The 21779-nt window shown below is 42.6% G+C and overlaps 1 protein-coding gene and 1 long non-coding RNA gene across 13 annotated transcripts in view; one reads left to right on the top strand and one right to left on the bottom strand.

Moving 5' to 3' along the window:
* Positions 1-5426, top strand: part of LOC138153748 (uncharacterized) — a 107381-nt gene extending 101955 nt beyond the window's left edge. For 2 of the 3 annotated variants that reach the window (XR_011166444.1, XR_011166443.1), the window contains exons 3-4: positions 3556-3698; positions 4837-5426. This is a non-coding gene — a long non-coding RNA (uncharacterized lncRNA). The remainder of the gene's footprint in view (positions 1-3555; positions 3699-4836) is intronic. The other variant, XR_011166441.1, reaches the window with a different exon arrangement.
* The window catches only part of CELF4 (CUGBP Elav-like family member 4), a 599657-nt gene that overhangs the window by 405103 nt on the left and 172775 nt on the right, over positions 1-21779 (bottom strand). The gene's annotated exons all lie outside the window — the stretch shown is intronic.

Below are 21779 nucleotides of genomic sequence, written 5' to 3'. Positions count from 1 at the left end.
GTGAAACCAGAAAGGTAGGTTGCCCTTAAAAAATCTTAAAGAAACTTCCCTCCAATACTCAGTCCATTCCTCCTCCCATGGTCCCTCCAATACAAGAAATCATCCCCAGGGTAAGGAATTTTTTTATAGCCTTTGCCAAGTGTAAGTCCCACCACCTCCATGAGGCCTTCCCTGATAACTCAGCACATGTTCTCTTGCTTCCTAGATCATAATTCTGAATCTCTCTGTCTCTCTATCCATCTGTATTATATATACACACCATATATTACAGACACATATTTGTTGTTATACATGCACATACTTCAGTACTAGATCTTACACCGCCCTGTATCCTGAATCTTGCCTCCCTAATTAGGGAGGGATGGGGAGGATGCCTTGTGGTAAAGTTCAGTAGATTGGGATGAGCACTGCCTGGCTTTGGAGTCAGAGGACTGGGGTTCAATGCTTTCTTTGTCACTTCTTCAATGTGGGACCATGGGCAAATAACTAAACTACTCTAGACCTAGGTTTCCTCATCTGTCAAAATGAGGATTATCCTCCTGAGGTAAGCAGGCTCCCCAGAGTTCTTGTGAGGAGAAGATGATATAATATTTGTGATATACTTTGCAGCCCTTCCTGTGCTTCAGTTTCCTCATTCATAAAATGAGAGCTTGAAATCTATGCTCCTTGACTTGTGTTCAGATGGTCTAATCAGAATAGAATGTTGGAACTGGAGTTAGGAAAACCTGGGTTTTTAATCCCTCATCAAGCACACTTACTTGTTGGATGAGCCTAGGCAAGTTACTTAGTTCTTCTAAGCCTCAGTTTCCCTCTCTGTAACATAAGGGGGGGCCTCTAAGGTTGCTTTGATCTCTAAGTCTAGTTGATCCTATTTCCTATTCTTTGATTCTCTGCCACAGTGCCTAGCACAGGGCTAGGCACACAGGACATGCTTAGTGAAGACTTGTGGACTTGACTTGAACTGAATTAACAGAGCACTTTATCAAACAACCCCCCCCCCAAAAAAAAACCCCAACTCCAAAGCACCAAACACATAGCTTGTCTCTGTTCCCTGCCATGTCCCCTCATCCACTCATTTGTCTTTCTAGCCAAAAACCTATCATCTCACCTCCAGATAAACCCATCACATTAGGAAAGTTGAAGTTGTAACTCAGGCAAAAAATGACTGTAAACAGCTTTGGAAAAGATTTGTCCACCGAGAAACGGTAAAACAAATCACACCACTTTGCATCCTAACAGGCGTTAAGCAGCTCGATGTTGCCTTGAAAGGTACCCGTTGCTACGATGGGGAATTTCTCAACTCTGGGCACCTCAAGGGCCTTTGCTTCAGAGGGGAGAGAGGCAGGCTCGATTTATTGGGAGAAGACATAGGGACCTGCAGCAGCTCTGCTCGATCATAATGATGCACACAGCCCTCCCTGCTTGCATAGATCATCCCTCTTAAGACAGAGAACTGCCAGGCAACAGAAGCCCTCTTTCTGATGCTTTCTTTCCTAACCTCCTTTCACAGCAGTCTCACTGTGTCCCACACTTATCTCTGATCCTCCCTGTGCAATCTTGTACTTTCTAAATGTTTCATGCATTGGGGTTGTATGATCCCAACTAGACTGGTAAGTGTTTTGGGGCAGAATTGTACCCTAATTGTGGTTTTTCTCATGGCCCCTAGCCCAGAGTGGATACATATACATGTATACATACATGCATACATACATTATATATATGTGAATAAATGGATATACATACACATAGATAATAGACAGGAATTGAGCCCTGATATTTTTGACTCCAGGCCTTGCATCATACCCACTATACATACTGCTTCTACCATACTACTCTCTTCATATTGTATATATTAGCATAGTATATCAATATATTATATAATGATAATTATGTCACCAGACCCTTATTTTAATGGCCCATAAATGCTTTTATTTAAAAATTCAGCATTTTGGCATAAGACATGTATACATTTGTGTGTGTGTGTGTGTGTGTGTGTATGATGTCCTCTGGTAGGTATTTAAATGATGGACTGATTTGATTGATCAAGGTGAAAATGCCCATCAATAGACTAAGTTCTGTCAAAGCTTAACAAAATTGTGCCTGTGTCGAACACTTTTATTTTCAACTTAACATTTTGTTTAATTAGGGGTTGTTACTACCTCAATGGAGTTTATTTTAAAAGCACAACAATTAGCCTTGAGACTAAAAGGGTAAACCCAAGCGCATTTATTTACTCTTCTAGATTCAAGAAACAGACTTTTGATGTATTAATAGCCCCTAAATAAAGGCTGTATTCATTGGTTCATAATAATAACATATTCATAGTTTTGCAAAACACTTCTTTCCTTACAACAACCCTGTACAAGAATTATGATTTCCCTTCTATAGATCAAGAAAACAAGGCTCAGAAAGGTTAATTAACTTGCCCATAGCTGCACAGGGGACTGGGATTTGAACCCAAGTCTTCTGATTCGAAAGGCAATTGTATGCATTGCCTCCAAGTACTCTTTGGACCATTCCCTCTTGTGACCAATCACCAGCATCTGGAAGACTGAGAATGAGCCTAAACCTGCATCCATCCACATTAGCATACATCCTCCTGGCCGTCATGGGAGGAAGTCAGCTTCAAAACCTCATTGTTTTGAATGTTTTCCATCAGGTCTTCCCAGGGGTTTGCATTCCTAAGTGGTACTTTTGAGAAAAAAAAATACAGACGTATGTGTATATTTCTTCCCTTTTCCTTTCCTAATCTCTAGGCTTTTTAATATGAGAGCCTTTTATTTCTGTAAAACTGCAGCTGCTTTCATTGAGTTTTATGGATTTAATGTACTTAGAGACTGCAGGAGAAGATGGGAGTCGGCACCTTTACTCAGGCGTCGTCTCCTCAGTGCCTTTTCTAATGACGAAACTTATCTGATCCAGCACATTTCATATCTGTACAAAAATTAATTCTCCCTCCCTTTGTCTTAAGGCTGTAAGGTTTAATTTGTTCTGGGGATTCTTGTGAGTTTCCTCCCTCCTACATCTCCTTTTTCTCCTTTTGTTTTCAAACATTACACCATTCCTTCTCCCTGCATTTAAGGTGTCTCCCGTCTTCTGAGGCATTCAGCTAGTCAAAGAGTCAAAGGCACAAAGCACCAGACCAAGGCCACATAAGGGGATGAACCACACTGCCAGGCCCTGTAGTACTGATGCAGGAGACGCCTCTTGCTCTCCCATAAAGAGGTGGGAAGGGAACACACTGGATGTTTCCCTCAAGAATCCTCAGGTCTTCTTCCCCCTCCCTTTCAGGCACCACTGTCACAGGACCAGAGGTAATGCAGCTGAGATTCCAAGAATAGGAACCTTGAATCCCATAACTGACAGATTGTACATAATGATTCAGAGAATGGCAGATCCAACAATAAAGGCTGTAGAGCACAGAATAACAGCTAATAAAATTATAGATCATAGATCACAGAATTATAGCTAATAGAATCAAGGGTTGTAGAATCAAAGATTGAATGAATGAATGATGGAATGAAGAGCATTTCTTATGTGTCAACTCTGTTCCAGGCACCATGCTAAGCATTGGGAGCACAAAGCAAGAAGTAACCAGTTCCTCACCTCAAGGAGTTTCTATTCTATTAGAAGGAGCCATGCATATAAAGGAGTGGGGAACTGAAAAGAGAATTTTGTCCTGGAGAGTCACAGAGATGGTAAACTGATCCATAGGGCATTGGCATGCAAATCAATCAGGGTAGCTCTGCCCCTCACCCCCCCCCTGGACATTCCAAAACTCAGTGGATTAATTTTCCCAGAAAGGGGAATTGGGGGTGAGGTGAGGGGGTGGGACATGGTTTCTGGAGGTCTTTTCTTGGGGGGGTGGTTTGTGCCAGATGGGAAAAATTGGGGAAGTGGCAAGACCCCTGACAATATGGTCTGAGTGGTCATCTACATGGGATATCAAGCTGTAGTTCTTAGCTTCAAGGATCAGAGCTAAATCTTGGAATCCAAGACCCAGAAGAACTCTTTGGCACCCTCCCCTGACTCTGGGTGGTTGAATAGCTAGTTCATTCATCATCCATCATCCATGGCTATCTATTATCTTTCTGACAGTCTTCAGGATGGGAACTTCTTTGGCTCCCCACAGGGCAGTGGAAAAGATGCTGGACCTGGAGTCAGAAAAACGTGCTCCAATCCCATCTACTTACTAGCTATGTGATCCTGGACAAGTTACTTCTAGTCCTTTTAGACTGCAACGGAGAGCCCATTGAAATCAATAACTGGAGATAAGGATGGTAGGAGAGTCTGATACTAGGTAATGGGGAATAATGAATAACAGGAAAGGAATTCGAGTTAGGGGACACTGAAGGTTTTCTAGTAGAGGAGAAGGGTGACCTGCTGTATCCAATTCCTTCTATTCTATGTTTACTTCTGAGATAGTCTGCCTTAGCTGATAGAGATTCTGCTTCAGGGTCAGGAAGACCTTTAAGTTTTGCCTCTGACACATTCTTGCTATGTGATTCTGGGTGATTCACTTAATGTCTCAGTGTCCCAGGTAACTAACTTTCCAGGACAGAAGTTCTTAACGTGTATGTGTGTGTGTGTGTGTGTGTGTGTGTGTGTGATGGACCCCTTTTGGTATCTGATGAAGCCAATAGAACAGAAAGACCTGAGCCCATGACCTGCCTCTGACTCATACTGATTATGTGACCTTTGGATAGTGCCCCCAGACAACCCTCCAAGATGCTAAGTTACAGTATTCTCAGAATAATGTTTTTAAATGATTGAAGAAAATGCTAAATTTCAGTTAGAGGTTAATGAAAATAAGGATGTCATTTCTTTCCCTTCCAGGTTCATGGGCTCCCTGGAATCCTGGACTCCTGGTTAAGAATTCCTGCTCCAAGACCATTCATTTCAGAGCTTCCCAGCACCAGTGAACTCACAGGCTCTTTTCAATAGTAACTACTTCTCCTAGCGCAGGCCTTCTTTTCCCTCTTCAAAATCTTTCTGTACACTAAGGATCAGTTCTTTTTCATGTCACTCAGCTGTTCCATATCTTGACCAGTAAGGGTCATGACCTGAGGCTGGGCCAGGCTAATTAGGTAAGGAATCAAAGCTTCCTGGGAATAAACTCCATATTGGAGACAATCAAGTTATATTAGACTCCATGGCAGGGAAAGAAGATGGTAGACAGTCTCTGTCTCAAGTTTCTTCTGAATGGGGCTTTTGCCACAATGCATCGTGTGGTCAGGCCACAGCTCAACATCTGTGTGCCTTAAGACAGATGAGATGAATTGAGTCCTGGGCATGGTCATGTTTGTGCATTGGAATTCATTAATCTGCACATGCTCATCCTGAAACTCTTATAGCTGGTCAGGCTGCCACACCTAACCTGGTACCCAAGCTTTTAGTACTTAGCAAGCAATTAATAAAAGCTTTACCTACCTATATTATCTCCATCTATTTCTCTCCCTATCTATCTCTCTATTCATTTATTTTTCATTTGTCTGAACTTCTGTCTGTCTGTCCACCCTGGGAATGCCTGGGGCACAAGAGCTTAATTTAAGGGCTTCCAAAGACCCCCAGGATACTAGGGAAGGAAAGGGGAAATAAATCAAGCCACCCAACTCTCCAGTCCCCAGCTGAAAAAACAGAGGAGTTAATAGAAGCCAAACAAATCCCCTTTATTTGCTTTGTGGGTCAAGGGTCAACCTGAGTAACTCATTAATTAACACAGCAGGAGCCTCACTATTGACAAGGTTCTGTGTGCTCAGCCATGGGAAGACCCCCTACAGTGAAGCAGCTTGTAGCCTCTCTCTCCTGTTCCTCCTACCCCTTCCCACACTGTTGGGGCCTGGGAAGGGGCTGCCAGTTCCCTTGTGAGACCCAAAATGGACTTTGAAGTTCTTTCTCTTCTATATCCCTCTTGCCTCTTATTTTGCTACTTGCTGGTCAGGGCCCAAGCTCACATAATTGTGAAGCTGGTGTTCTGGAAAGGTGCAGGGGATACATTACTCTTGCTACTCTGACACTGTGACCTTGGGTAGACTGCTTACTCCTTATGACCCTTTTCTTGTGAACAACTAGATGAACCCTAAGGTCCCTTACAGCTTTGATCTATGGTCTCTCAGCCTGCTTTTTCTACTTCTCCCCTCTAGGCATTTTGTAGCCTCTCCCAAAAACTCACTGGGCTCTGGCATCCCCACCCACTGGTCTCTAGACTACTTCTAGCCCCTCTCCCCTCAGGCCTGGACTCTGGCTGAGCGACTCTCTCCATCTCCTCCCAGCTGGCTATCAAACCGTGTTCTCAGTTAGCTCTTACTCTAAGGAAAGACCCAATAAGCCATTCGAACAGTGATGCTAATGGTGGATAATGGGCTATAAGCCTTCCCAAGGGCATTTGCATTTCAATGGGATGATGCCTTAACCCAGAGAAATAAAGCTCCAAATGTGGAATTTTAAGCTACCCAGAAGCCAATGGCTGGGGTGGGGTGATACCTTTCCAATTCCCCTTCAAATCACCCCACACAGACCAGCTATGCCTAAAGCTGGCTCGTCTTATCCTTTATTCTCTGCCAGATGTGTACACTCAGAGTTTTCTTAGCTGCTTTGATTACTCACCCTGGGGTCACCTACACCTGGATGCAATTCAAACATCTGTCTGGATTCATCAGAGAGTACTTCCTTTTTCTAAACCAACTCTCCTCTTCACCCTCAGTGAAGAATTAGAGTAATTGTGGATTTGGGGAAAGGATTACTCTGTTTCCGGTGTCTATGTTTAGTCCTTTGTATTATGATCATGGGATCTGAGAGTTGGAAAGTACTTCAGAGGTCACCCTAGGGTCCAGTGAATAGAGGCCTGGACCTGGAGTGAGGAAGACCTGAGTTCAAATGCGATCTCAGACACCGACTAGCTGTGTGACTTAAACCTGTTTGCCTCAGTTTCCTCATCAGTAAAATAAGCTGGGGAAGGAAATGGCAAACCACTCCAGTATCTTTGACAGGACAACCCCAATGGGGTCTTGAAGAGTCAGACAAACTGCATATGACTGAATAGCAAATAGGTCCAGCCTACCCCCTGAAAAGAAATGCCCTTTACAACTTCCCTGATAACTGTTCACCTTATGGTTGTGTGGTTTGTCCTTCATTCTCCAAGAGGATCAGGTTACTTGCAATTGACTTTGATTTGAGTGAGGGAGGGCTGTGCAAAGTCACCAGCCTCACTTTCCCCTCCTAAGGGTGTTCTGCCCAAAGGAAGGGAAATTTTTGATGGCTGAAAGTTTACCTAGTTAACATGGTATTTACTGGCTAGATTGCTTTCTCAAAGACCAAGCCTTAAACCCAATTCACTCTGTATCTCAGGGATTGGAAGTGTTCATCTAGTTTTTACTTGAAGACTTCTAGTAAAAGGTCACCCAATAGCTCTCAAAGGCGGCTCAGTTTTGGACAGTTCCAGTTATCAGGGAGTTTTTCCTTAAGTTGAGCCTAAATCAGTTATTTTGCCACTTCCACCCCCTGTTCCCAGTTCTGCCTCCTGGGGCCAAGTAAAACAAATCTGGCGATCTCTCTTCCAAAACCTGGTCTTTGAATAATTGAAGACAGCCATTCTGTCCTTGCTAATTCTTGTCTTCTCCAGTTCCTGCAGCTAATCCTCTCTTAGGGTTTGGTGATGCTCCCTCTTCCTTTCCCTTTCACCATTTGGCTGACACCTACCCTTAGTGCAGAGGGAATCATAGATAGGAGATAATGACCTGACCTGAAGTTTTCTAAGCCTGGTGTTGTTCTCAGCTTTGCTTATTTTTGTGCAACTGTACCTCACTTAAATCCAATTCACCAAAAGCCAGGACATCACCTGTGATTGGTCCTTTTTGGAAACAAAGGATGAAGAACAACAACAGAATCCATAAATCTGCTACAGTTTGCAAAGCCTGCTCCCATTTGCTGTTTACCTTTTTGTGACTAAGAGTCCTTCTTTTCCTGAGAAGTTTGGTCTAGTTGATATCTAAGTTTCTTTCCAATCTCCACTCCTATGACCCTAAGGCTGTAAAGCTAAGCTGGCCTGGCTACTGATGGTTTTGCCATCTTGTTTGGAAGTTGTGTGTCCCTGTTTCCTGTGACAAGGATTTCCTTAAGCTTTCCTCATATTTATATCTTTTTGGGTCTTTGCATTGCTGCCACTCAGGGACCCTGCTGTCATCCCATCTTCACACATGTCCAGTCCAATCTGGTTATGTTGCCATCAATGTCAATTTAATGCTGAGGGACTGGCTGCATTCTTCATTGTTGGGGATCCTGCCTTTCTTTGTGATTTGATTCCTGAGTTCCTGACCCTTATCAGACAGTGTACCCTTGTTGCTCTGAAGCCTAGTACTTTGGGGCTATAGAGAAGCAGATTTCAGCTGTTCTTCAGCTTTCCTAAAACACTTGGATTCAATGTGGTGTAGAAATCCAGTGTTCTACCATTGTGTGTGTGTGTAATTTTTACTTAGCTATAAAACTTTTAGCACTAGAGTTCTTTACATCTCCCTATGCTTTTTTAAGGGCTCTTTCTTTTCAACATGTCTTGCTCCTTCCACCCCAGCTGCCTTCTTTTTCTCAGGCATAGGTCCCTACCCCTCAGGCCCAGTGAGATTCACCAAGATGAAGCTTCAAGGATTGAGTGGTTCTCGGTAGAATATTTAAAATTTTTACTACTCCAAAGCAGAGTTAGGTTTAGGAAGTTTAGGGAAAAGTATCAGGAGATGGGTTATAGTCCCAGCTCTGCCATTAATTAGCTGTGTGATGGTTTCTCTGGGCCTTTGTTTCCTTCTCAGTAGAATGAGAGGATCAGACTGGAGAAATTTTAGTCTCCTTAACTCTAAAATTCTATGACAAACATTCACTGTCTTTTTTTTTCCTGCTCTGACTTCCATTTAGAAACCTGGGGTTTCTTTTCATTTATTGTTCAGTCCCTGAGGCCTTAGATATAAACCTTTGCATTAATGAACATGACTTTACTTGGTTGCACCTTTACATAAAACATAATAAAAGGCAAAGTACTGATGTGGGAATGCCCAAGAAAGACTTTCAGGGTTTTACTTCACCCCATGACCCCTGCTTGGTGCATCTTCCATTTGATGTAAACCGCCCCCCCCCATTTGAAGTCATAAGACCTGGGTTTGCACCTGAGTTCTGTCATTTACTAGCTATGCCATTGGGCAGCTCATTTCACATTTCTGAGAGTTCAGCTTCCTCATCTGTCAAATGAAGGGTAGCAGAGTTTGAATCCCCAGCTCTGATACTTACTACCTGGGCGACCTTGGGCAAGTCATTGAACTTCTCTGGGCTTAAGGTTCTCTTGCCTGTAAAATGTGGGGGCTGGGCTAGATGAATTTAAAGGTCTCATCCAATTCTAAAATTCTGTGGTTTTGTGGTCTGGAGTTTGGCTCTCCATAGGGCCACTATCTTCCCATACCTCTTTTTCTCATATTTGGTCTATCATCTAACTGTTCTTGGTGTGTCCTTCATAATATGTGGTCTAGAATGACAAGACTTAGTAGCAGCTCTTTTGGCCTGGTGTCATGTAGAATTCTTTGCACATCATTTGTAGGGTCATGTCTGACTCTTCATGACCCCATTTTGGGGTTTTCTTGGCAGATTCTGGAGTGGTTTGCCATTTCCTTCTCCAGCTCATTTTATAGGTGAAGAGACTGAGACAAAGTGGCTAAGTGACTTGCTCAGGGTCAGACGGAAAATGTCTGGGGCAGAATTTGAACTCAGACGTTCTTAACTCCAAGTCTAACCTTCTCTCTGCTATTCCAGCTAGCTAGTTCTTGTAATAAATCTGCATGTAATACATCTGCACTGTAAGAAATTCCTATGTGCTTTTGCCTTTGAATACTCACCCATCTCTTTCATCCCAGTGTTTTCTGGATATGTGGGACTAAGCCTGGCACGGTAGTATGAGTGGGTGCTGTAGGCAATCCAGAACTAATTAGTTTCTGCCTCCTGGCAGATCTACCTCTTGGGAGATCAAGTTAGAAATCTAGTAAAGACTAGCCCTTCCTGGAAATACTGGATGTTCCTTTGAACCCAAGGTGTGATCCTCTTGGATAAGGGATTCTAATCTTTCTCAGGTTCTCATGAACTCAGTGGTTTCTTATAAGCCTCTTACAGAACCAACGTTTCTGACTCTACTCCCAGACCACATTCCTTTCCACTCAAACCATTGGTTAAGATATGTTAACTTTAGATTATTTCAAAATAGGATCTTCCATGAAGTGAAAGTATCATTTATGCCAAATAGCGAAATCCTTCTAAAATCTCCCTGTGGCACCTTGGTTATTTCTTTGTTGGGGTGGAATTTCCTCATTTGCACTGGGGGAGTGGCACTTTATTTTAGATTAGGGGTTATCAATTGAATTGGGGGGGGAGAAATTATCTCTTCAAGATGATTGAGTTCCTTCATAATCCTATGATTTTATTTTATGTATTTAAAAGCATGATTCTTAGAAGGGACCCATAGACTTCCACAGATTGCCAAAGGGCTCCAGGTCACAAAAAAGGTTAAGAAGACCCATTTTAGAGGTTAGTCGAGGAAATGTGATTAAGGTAATCAACCTTAGAATTCTGAAGGCCATCCATCTCCAGGGAGCTTCATTGAACAGACTTCCATCTTCATAGCTCATGTTTATACTGTGGTTTGAGATTTATAAAGTAAATTATCCCCCCCCCCAACATCCTTATGAAGTAAATAATATGAGTATTATTAACCCTATTTTGCAAGTGAGGGAAGTAAAGTTTGGAGAGGTCAAATAAGGAGAGGAGCTAGGATTCAAATTCCAGTCTCCTGACTCTAATTCGAGTATTCTACCACACCAGGCAGGCTGTTTGGGATGAAAACTTGACTGTGTGGCAGAGCAGAAGTCATCTGATCCTTGAGTGATAAAGCCATCAATTGGTTCAACTCTCCTTTGGGTCAGATCTTCTCATCTGACTCTGGTCTCTGTTAACCTTGAGGGTTTCTTGCCTGTTTACAGGAAGAACTTTCAGCTCCCACAAGCTCATATAAGGATTGTCTGATTGTGCCACAAATCCTTCCCTCCACCCCCCCTGGACCCGCCCCAGGACTTCTAAGCTGCCATCCAGGCGAGCTCTCATTGTCATGGGAGATTTGAGTTGACAGTGATGCTGTCGGCATCCTTGGAGCAGCCGACAGAGGCCGGCAATGATATCTATTCATTTGTGTTGACGTCGGAGCCTGGGTCTCCAAAGGTTTGCTTGGGGAACCTAACAAGACTGCTGGGAAATGACATTCAAGTTCCATTCAAGGGAAGAAAAAACTAATAATATGTGTTACAGGATATGAAGTGCATCATGTGTAATATGGAAAATCCAATGTAATAGGCCTCCCTTGAACATATGAGTCTGGCATATGAGATACTAAAGAAATAGAAAATATGGCACCTAGCCTCCAGAAGCTTCCAATTTATTTGCTAGATACATGCCATTAAAGAATAAGGTTGTGTTTGATGGACTTTGGGGCTGACATGTGAATTAGGTTGAGTTATTCAGCTTTTGAGGTGATGGGAGGGGAACAAAACAAAACTCCACAGGATAATTCTTTCTAGGCTATGACTCACTTCTAGTAGAGGGAGGAGAGGTACTCAGTAATCCCAGTGATTCCTTAGTCACTTGGGAGGAACACTAACAAGTCAAATGTGCCATGAGAAGGTCCCCGATTTGATGAGATTGGAAGAATGGGTCAGTATTCTATACAGAGAGTATGATGGGAAAGTATCTCTGGATCAGGGCAAGTGTGTCCTGAAAGCAAGAAGTCATTCTAATCTGGGGTTCTGATGGGAGCCAGGAGTTGGCTTAGAAGGGTTCCTGACCTAGGGAGGATCAGACCCCAGTTTAGACCTGGGGAACATGAGTTAAAGATAAAGTTGGACAGAGCAGGTGACAATCAGTCCTGAACTTTGAATTGCTTTACTCTGCTGTATTGTTTCAGAGTTTGTATAGGCTGTTTTCCCCTGATAAGTATACTCTGAGTAATGTATTAAGGTGTCTGGAGACAAGTTTGAGGGAAGTGAGTGCTGAGAAGAGCTCTCTCAAGGAAATAGTGGCAAGAACTGAAAAAGGTAGGTAATTTGGGGTCAGATCAAACAGATCCATGACGCCAAGGAGCCAGTCTAGATCAGAGGCCAGGTAGATCATGCTCAGAAATCAGAAAGATTAATAAGTAATGAAACCTTGGGATCAACTGTGAGAGCTGGTGCAGGTGCCCAGGGAGCTTAAGTATAAGCTTCTTGAGGGCAGGGACTTTCTTCTATTTTTCCTATATTTCTATCCTCATTTCCTAGCACACAGTAGAGAAGCTATAATTACTTATTGATTGATTGTGTGTCAGTGAAATCAGAGGCCCAAGACTGGATCAGGGATCCTTCATGAAGACAAATGGCAATAAAGAAACTAGAGTATGATACAGGTGGTGAGATATATTCTCAAGTGATGGAGAGTTTGTAGGAGATATATATCAGTATAGGTTGGAATGATTATAAATAGAATTATATTCTTCACAGGAGAGGTGAGACTTAGATTGAGCTTTGAAGGATGGGCTAGATTTTGATAGCAAGTGAAGAAAAGAGTGGTGGTGTGGGGGGACACGGCATGACTGAAGACATGAGGGTGAGAAGGAACAGAAGACAAAGTTTGGGGGGAGAAGAGATAATGTTGCTGGTTTGGCCTAGGGTAAAGGATACAGAATAAAGAGATCTGATTGGCTAGTCAAGGAGCATCATAGAATACTTTGGATGCCAAACGGAAGAGTTTGGACTTGATCCACTGGCTAAAGGCAAATGTCTGACTTCCCGAATATTACTTGGATGTTGGCCAATGAATGAATGTGGTTAATGTTAACAGAAGCTACAGTCTGGGTTTTACCTGTAGCCTAAGAGCAAAGAGTAAGTGTGTAGAGGACATAATGAAAGGCATTTCCTATTGAAAGAAGTTGTCTTCGTTCATGCATTGTGCTAGCACCTGAAAAGTTCACAGCGTGGAGGCCACAGCTCTGTAGCTGGAGAAGGACAGGGAGCATGGTAATCTTGTGCTACCCAATTTATGCAAAGCTGGGTTTGTGTTTCAATGAAGCTTCAATGACAATTTTAAGTCATGTCATAAAAAGACAAACCTTGCCTTTGTTTATGCTGCCCTTTCCCTAGGATGTCCTTGCCCCCCCCCCCGCCCCAACTCAGATCCTGTCCCAATCTAACCTTCCCATCTAGCTCAAGTCTCTCTATGAAGACTAGATAATCCCACTTCACAATGATTTCTTCCTTCTCTGACCTACTCTAACAGTTATGGTCTACAACACACAATCTACAATGTACTTCTTGTACTGTTTTGCACAACTGTTTACATGTGTGGCTCCTATCTCTTCTATTTCCCCCTGGATTGTAGCTCTTTCAGGGCAGCTCTTTCCTCTTGGACCTCTCACAGTTCCAGAATAGGCTTGGATAGTATGGGTAGAGAACCTACTTGCCTAGCAGTTAAATGGTGGGAATGGCAAGAAGACATCTGATCCATTTTTGTTTCCAGACAGAATTGTACTAATCACAAATAACAGAATCTTAGATTTGGGGCTGAAAGTAACTTTAGAGGCCATGTAACTCAACCCTCTTGTTTTATAGGTGAGAAAACTGAGACCCAGAGAAGAGCAGTAACATGACTTGCCTAAAGTCACCTAAGCAGTGTCAGAGATGGGTATGAATCCAGATAGCTGACTGTAAAGCAGGCACTCTCTCCACTCTGCCACAACACTGCACATCCAAGAAAGATTTCTGTCCATTCAGAAGAATGTCGCCAACCTTTGTAGTTAACACAACCATCCCACGGTGAATTAAACAAGTGTCTTAACAGTGCAAAGCCACCAAGTTCAGCCTGAAATCTAACTAACATCCCTTCCTGTTGTCAGGAAATCCATTTTATTTTTACCTTGTCTACTTTTACTATGTCTCCATACTTTCACTAATGGCCCAAAGGTTTCACCCTGTAATGATGATGATGATGATGATGATGATGATGATACCCTTTCTGGAGTGTTTTGCAGTTTTTAAAAACTGAATTTTATTTACTGTAGGAAAGTAGATAGATGGCATGCTGGACTTAGAGTTTAGGAAGATCTAGGTTTAAAATACCATATTTGTCACTTAAGAACTATTTACCCAAGCACTAGTCAGTCAGTTTTTCTGAGCCTCAAGCATCTCTCTAACACTATAAGAAATCACAGGCCTTCAACAAAGCATTATATAGCTTAAAGCAGCACCAAGACTTTGGGGACACCCTCTATTTGTATTATTTGCTTTGATAATAATGATAACTCAAATTTTGGTAGTCCTTTCAGATTTACAAAGCATTTTTCTCATAAAAACACTGTAGGTCACCAGTACAAATATTATTATCCTTGTTTTGCAGATGAGAAACAGGATCTGAGAAATTAATTGAATTGCCATGGTCAAACAGTTATGAAGGGTCAGAGACAGGACTAGAACCTGTTATCTCCAGACCAATCTTCAGAAGAACCCAGAAGACAGATGAGACAGGTGCAAACATCTCCACTTTACAAAGCTTTAGTCTAGAAAGGTGAAATTAGTGATGCCAACACAAATAGGTGGCAGAATTTGAACTTAGAACCCAGGTTTTCTGGATCTACTTAATTTAGAGAATGTGAAAATTCTACTCAGTTCACTTTCTCCAACTCCTGATACCACTTCCTTTCTGTCTACTGCATCCAGACTAACTGCTGTGCCTGTGCCTAGGATGGGAGCCCATAAACCCATGTGTTAGTACTATCTCTCTCCTCAATTTTTCTTGGACTATATCTTTCTACATCATATTTTTCTACCTTCTCAGTAGATTCTAAGTTCCTGGAGGGACAGAGACTTTTTCATGTTTATTTTCCTATTTCCCTATCTCCTAGAGCCCAACTAACACTAATTTCAAGGGCAGTCAAGGATCTGTGATTTCCTTAGTGGGGAAATGCCCTCCAATATTGGGGATGAAGCTTAATGCATAACTTAGTAAATTCATTTTATAGGTGGCCTGAAACTCAAAGGTGTTGAATGAATGCCCCAAGGCCACACCATTGGTGTTAATAATAGTTCCTATTTATGTGGAGTTTTACGTGACTTATCTCTGGATTCTTACAAGAACCCTGGGAGGTAGGTGCTATTATTATTCTCATTTTACAGATGAGGAAACTGTGGTTGAAAAAGGTTAAGTGACTTGCCCAGGGTCAGACAGCTAGTAAGTGACTTGAGGGAGGTCTAGTCTTCCTGACTCCACAAATCTCTCCACTCCACACTTCCTCTCTTACCTTAAGCTTAGTAGGAGCTTAACACATAGCTGTTGAATTAGATGGAATTGACAGGGTTACCAGGAAAAGTCCCTAAATTACAAGGCAGATTTTCTCAGAAGTCCCTTTTCCAGGAAGTAGAAGCTTAGGCAACTATGAAAGGGGGGGTCCTTTTCCCATCCTACCTGGTTCCAGTATCCCATCCCTTTCCTGATTTTCCCCGCAGCAGGCCAAGAACCCCAAAGTTGGTTAGGTTCACACCTCAAACCTCCTATACCAGCAGCTCCTTCGAGAAAGCTCCCATAAATTGGGCCTTTTCTTACTTTTATTGGCAATTATCTATCCTCTCTCTCTCCTCCCCACCCGCCGAGTGTGACATTTGAAAGCCAAGATTCCCTCATTCTCTGCAGGGCCATCATGGGCTACTAATGAGCCCCCCTGCGTGTAGCATGGTTATCTCCTGGTTTACGGTAATAGCGGTTCTCTTCCCCTCCCAGCATCACAACTGTGGGGAGCTGCACCCTTCTACCCATTCATCCTCCCCACATTTGTGTCTCCCTGCAGAGGGCAAATGGAATTACTCCAAGAATGGGGCAAATCATAGTTCACACGTTCTTAGTAGCACTTTCAGGTTTATAAGGACCCTTCCTCCCAGTGCTGTTACAGGAGGTGGAGGAAGAAAATTCGCCTCCTGCCCCTTCACCCTCCCAAAGCATTGGCTGCTTCACCCTCTTCATACTCTCTTGCCACCCCTTCAGTTCTCCCTAATGGGCTGGGTTCATTGCCTTGTGGTGTAGTTACAGAAATGCCAGTCAGCAGAACAACCCAAATCAAATGAATGTTAAACGGCAAAACTGCTAGGGACCAAATTAGCAGTGCATAATTAGTTTCATGCAAAAACCTCTTCAAAGCATGGGGCGCACATGCTGGTGAGACAAGATTGTTTTTTCCCCCTACGACTTAACGAGAAGTTTGGAGCCTTTCGAGGGGCAGAGGGGCAGTTGGGGCCCAGGAAGAGCCGAGATGCCCTTGGTGTTTTTGCCCTCTAAGGCCAGTACTGGCAACTGGTGTGCTCGGCCATCGCCAAGCTTTCAAACCCACCCTTTGGTCCATCCAAGAGAACCGTCAGACTCCAGGTACCCAAGGGAGGGGTTGCAAAGGACTGACAGGAGAAGCGAATAGCCCAAGAAGAATGGACATGATAAAGAACATTTTTCTTTCCACCAAGACAGTTTCCATAAAGGCATCCCTCCCCCTGCCCCCAACCCCCAGGGAGCATTCAACAAGTTGGGAACCTGGATAAGAGAAGAGGCTCTGGAGCTGTTCTTCCAAACTATTGCCTAGCCCCAGGTGATGTCAAGATGAGATGCTGGTACTCCAGAGACCCTAATTTCTGAAAACATGTTAGATGGTTATCGCAGATGTTTTAGGTCTGGTTGTGGAACCTGCAGCCTTCAAGCCACATGTGGCCCTCGAGCTTCTCAAGTGAGGAGTTTGACTGAATCCAAATTTCATGGAACAAAGCCCCTTAATAAAAGGATTTGTTCTGTAAAACTTGGACTCAGTCAAAAGGCCACACCCAAGGACCTAGAAGGCCACATGTGGCCTCAAGGTTGAAGGTTTCTCATCCCTGTTCTAGGTCATAGGATAACAGATTGAGAACTGAAGGGACTTCATAGTTCCTTCCCCCTCCTCCTCCTCCTTCCCTCATTTTATAACAGGAAGAAAGGAAGGGCAAGAGAGAGGTTAAATGACGTGTCTATGTTCACACAGGTAGTAAATGTTGGAGGTAGGACTTGATCCTGGACTCTGATAAAGCTAGGATTTTAACCCAGGGCCTCAGAATGCAAATCAAATACTCTTCTTTCTATATGTATTTTACACATAGGAAAAGAAGCCAGGACTAAAGCTCTGGTCTCCTGACTCCTTGTCCACTACAGCATATCCTCTGTAAAATGAGGCTAATGACATTTTTACATATCTGTATCACAGGGTTGTTGTGAGAAAAACTATTTACAAATGTGAGCTATTATTTATTATTGTCCACTTTTCTTTCTGTGTATCTAAATCCTACCCATCCTTCAAGGACTTTCTCTAAGTCCCACCTGCTCCAAGAAGACTTCTAGGAGCTCTCCAGAGCGCTTAACTATCTTTGAATTCAGGAGTTTGGAGTGCAGAAGTCCTGGGTCCATCCCTGTTCTGACTTTATTTGACTAGCTGTATAAATTTGGCCAGTTCATTCCCTTGACCTCATCTTCCTCAGTCATAAATCACAGGAGTTGGACTATATAATCCCAAGTCATTTATTTGTTCTGAACCTCAGTTTCCTTGCCTGTAAAATAGGAATATCTGCCTTCTTCACAAATGAAAAGAAGGCTGGATGATCTCTAAGGTCCTTTTAAACTTTAAATTCTATGACTTCTGGTCAATCAAATCCAACTGGACAAAAATATAGTAAGTACCTACTTTGTGTAAGCCCATGCTTAGCCCAAGAGCTAAGCATAGAGGATACAAATAGGTACAACAGAAACAGTCCCTGTTTCACTGAAGGAATATAATATGTGATATTCAAGTCTATAGATAATAATTTGAAGAGAAGGAAAAGGACATTAATAACTAAAGGAATCAGGAGAGTCTTCCTGTAGGAAAGGGCAAGAGAGAGAGACAGAGACAGATACAGAGAAAGACAGAGGCAGAGACAGAGAGAGAGAGACACAGAGACAGAGAAAGAGAGAGTCAGAGAAGAAAGAGAAACAGTGACAGAGAAAGACATGGGGGTAGGGTGGGATATATTTGAGAAATGTGGAGGTAGAATCAAACCGACCTAGAAAATGATTGTTAGGGGTGAGGGCTGGTAGTGTTGGAGTAGCCGTGGAAGGAGAGAGAAGGAAGGAAGGGGGTAGAATTTAGGATGATTCCAAGGTCCTGAACCTGGGTGACCAAAGAATTGTGATGAGCCCAACAGAAGATGATATTGTGGATCACATATGATAATGTATGCGAAAACACTTTGAAAAAATTAAATATTCTATAACTTTAAGGTATGCTAGTAATAATAATCATTATTTTTATTGTTATGATCCCTATTTTACATATGGTGAAAATGAGACAGTGAGAGGTTAAACGAGTTTTTCAAGGTCTAATAGAAGCTAGTGGTTGCTAGCTCTTCCTAGGCCAGGACTGTTTTTTTTTTAGCCCACGGCCACCATGCATGGAAGATACCCAATCTCCCTCTAGGGAGGCTGTTTGATAGCACAGAGGTTATCTTCCCTTTTGTTGTATTTTATTTATTCTCCCTTAATTTATCATCTCTATTGCCTTAGTGACGAGGGATTGGAAACACGATGAAGGACTTGCAATAAGGAATGTTTTCCCTGCCATAAATAAACAAAATATCCAATCAAATATCCAATCAGATTACCCAGCCCAACCATAGACAAAATGGCACTAATGAGATACACACACATTAGCTTAATGCTCTGCAAGCCTCTGAGTGCCTGCTCAGGCCAGGGCAGACCAGTGGTAGAGAACAACTGCTCTTCAAGCTAGGGGAAAAAGGGAAGGATCCTGTAGACCAGGCCATATGGTTCTTGGTTTTCCCCCTTTGTAAAATGGAGACAGTTTTTTTTCAACAACTAAAAAGATCATCCATCAGGGTTTATTGTAGGAAGGATTCCTGATCCAGCTAGAACACTGAACTATCCTCTCACATCATATTGTGGCCACAAACATTTATTAAACACCTACTCCATTCCAAGAACTGTGCTAGGTATTAGGGATACAAAGAAAGGTCAAAGGCAATCCTTGCTCTCACAGAGTTCACAGTCTAAATGGGGCAGGCAACATGCAAACAACTATGCACCAACAAGATATATACCCGATAGACTAAGCTATTCTGGGGAATATGAATATTCAGATCAATTACAAAGGACCCACAAAGGAAGATGCTATCCAGGTCCAGAGAAAGAACTGATATATGAAAGTATATATATTGCATAGTTTCACATTTATATCTGTGTCAAACATTGGCTTTCTCTAGTGCGGGTTGAGAGGGAGGGAAGGAGACAGCTCAAAATTCCAACCGGAACAAAAATAAATTAAAAAAAAAGTTTAAAAGATATATACCAGATAAATTGGAAATAATCAATAGGAGGAAGGCACTAGCATTATGGGGGAGCTGGGGGAAAAACCTTGAAGAATGTGGGATTGATTTTATATAAGGATTGAAGGAAGACAGGGAAATCAGGAGGTGGAGATGTGAAGGAAGAGAATTCCAGGCATAGGGATAACAAGTATAAATGCTAGGAGTCAGGAAATGGAGTGTCTAGTTCTAGAATAGGCAAGAGACTGGTGTCACTGCATCACATGGAGGAGGTAGGGAGACCTTAAGGAAAAAGAAGACTGGAAAGATGGGAAGGGGTTAGGTTAGGGAAATCTTTAAAAGCCAAAGAGAGGATTTAATATTTGGACCTGGAGACAAGAGAGTGCCACTGGAATTGATTTAATAGGGAAAGGGTGACATGTTTGCTTTAGGAAGGTCAGTTTGATAAGTGACTGGAGAATTCCTCACAGCCCATTGACTGGAATGGAGAAACTGAGGACCCCTGCCCTCAACCTGAAGCCAGGATGCCTTCTCAGGCTGTTTATAGTAACACCATCCCATTTATATCATGAGACCCTATGTCTTTTTGTTCATATGACAATATAATTACATCTAGGCATATACTGGTAAATATTTGACAGCTGGCTGCCCAGAAAATAAAATGTCTACACAACGTACTTTTAAGTTTAACCTGCATTTTCCTCATCACTTGCTTAAGTCTAGACAATCAATAAAACAATAAATCAAACCCCTATTTGTAGCCTGTTTGCCAATTTCTGGGGTATCAAACCAGCTCTCAAGAGCCAGTTCAAGCTGGCTTCACCATACTCCTGAACTTATATCTATAAATCTTCCTGAAGAGACATAAAGCTTTAGATACAAGTGTAGCAAAATGAGTTCTATAATCTGAAAATAAATATGCAGATTCAGGATGAGATCCCTGGCTTAGAGGATACCTCTGGTTCCTTCTAACTTAGTGAGCCTCTAATTACATCTTTGCTTGTATTGTTCAATGTCATTAAGGCTGCCACTCCAGTTCTAGTCCAATTTTAATTCAATTGGACTCATTTATTGAGAACTTGATGGGGTCAGTCCATCTCTGTGTTGGAGAAGATGTGATCCTCATCCTCAGTAAGGCAGAATTTACATGTGCACAAAAAGCAACAGTATATGGTAGCATCTAAGTGTTAAAACTATGGGGTTCACAATTAAGTACTAAGGGAGGGGGAGATCTGCAAATGCTGTCATGGTTTGGGAAGACTGGAGGAGGTAGGCTGGAGGTTGGGTCATGAGGTAGGAGTTGGACAGGCAAAGAGAAGTAGGGCAGGATTTCTATGGGTTTGGGGTTAGGTTTGGGGAGAGTAAAGTCAAAGAGGTAGAAAAAGCATAGCAATATATGAGGGACAACAGGGAAAGCAGCCTGACTAGAATGGGAGATTTGTGTGGAGAAAGAATGAGATTAGGCCTATAACCTATAACTATAGTAGTAACAATAATGAGAAGGAGAAGAGGAGGAAGAGGATGGTGGGGGAAGGCAGATTATAATCTGGGACCAGATTGTGGTTCTATGCGAAGTACTTTCAGTGTTTTCCTATAAGCAACTAGAAAACACAGGAGGTCCCTGAGCAGAGAGTAACTTTGTATGATGAAAGTAGTATTTTAGAAAGCTTAATACAGCCATTGGTAAATCTGTAATCCAAGAAGAATCAGAAGGCAGAGGCCAAAGTAACGGTGGGACCTATGGTATTTTCTATGACTACTGAGTGGTCAATCTCACCCCTGGTCATTGCTGACCAGCAGGCCAAGCTTTGAAAAAGCCCTCTTCCTTCAACCCCTTCCCTGGATTGATCAGGACACCTCTAAGGCATTGTTGGTCCTCACAGACATTTCTCAAAGCACAATCTGAGGGCTGGTAACTACCATCTTTAGTGCCCCCTTGAGCCATAGAGTGGGGCTTCCTCTCTTCCACCTTTTGGTTTAGCTTCTCACTGTCATGATACCTCTCCTGCCCCCATCCCAAAATAATGTTTCAGCTAAGCCCAGAACCTTCCTTTTCTACAAGGAGAGAATGGAGGAGGGGTACGCCAGATCACACCAGCACACTTTCCCAGGGGAGCCGGGACCTGGGAGAGATTAGCACCTGTCTCTCTCTGCTCTTTATCACTGTCAGCTACTTCAAAGCAGAGTGGAGATAGCAGCCTTCCTATGGCAGAGCTAAGCTCCCAAAGATAAGATGATGTCTGTGGGCCACTGAGCTAAGTTGTTCCCAGGGAAAAAAAAATCCCCACAACATTATAATAAAAGAGTAGAGTCTTTCTTTCTTTCTTTCTTTCTTTCTTTCTTTCTTTCTTTCTTTCT

The sequence above is a fragment of the Petaurus breviceps genome, unplaced genomic scaffold, assembly GCF_028583685.1.
Source record: "Petaurus breviceps papuanus isolate PSGF00001 unplaced genomic scaffold, PetGlider_PUasm1.0 151, whole genome shotgun sequence".
Classification (NCBI taxonomy): Eukaryota; Metazoa; Chordata; class Mammalia; order Diprotodontia; family Petauridae; genus Petaurus; species Petaurus breviceps.
This window is presented reverse-complemented; position numbering and strand designations above follow the sequence as displayed.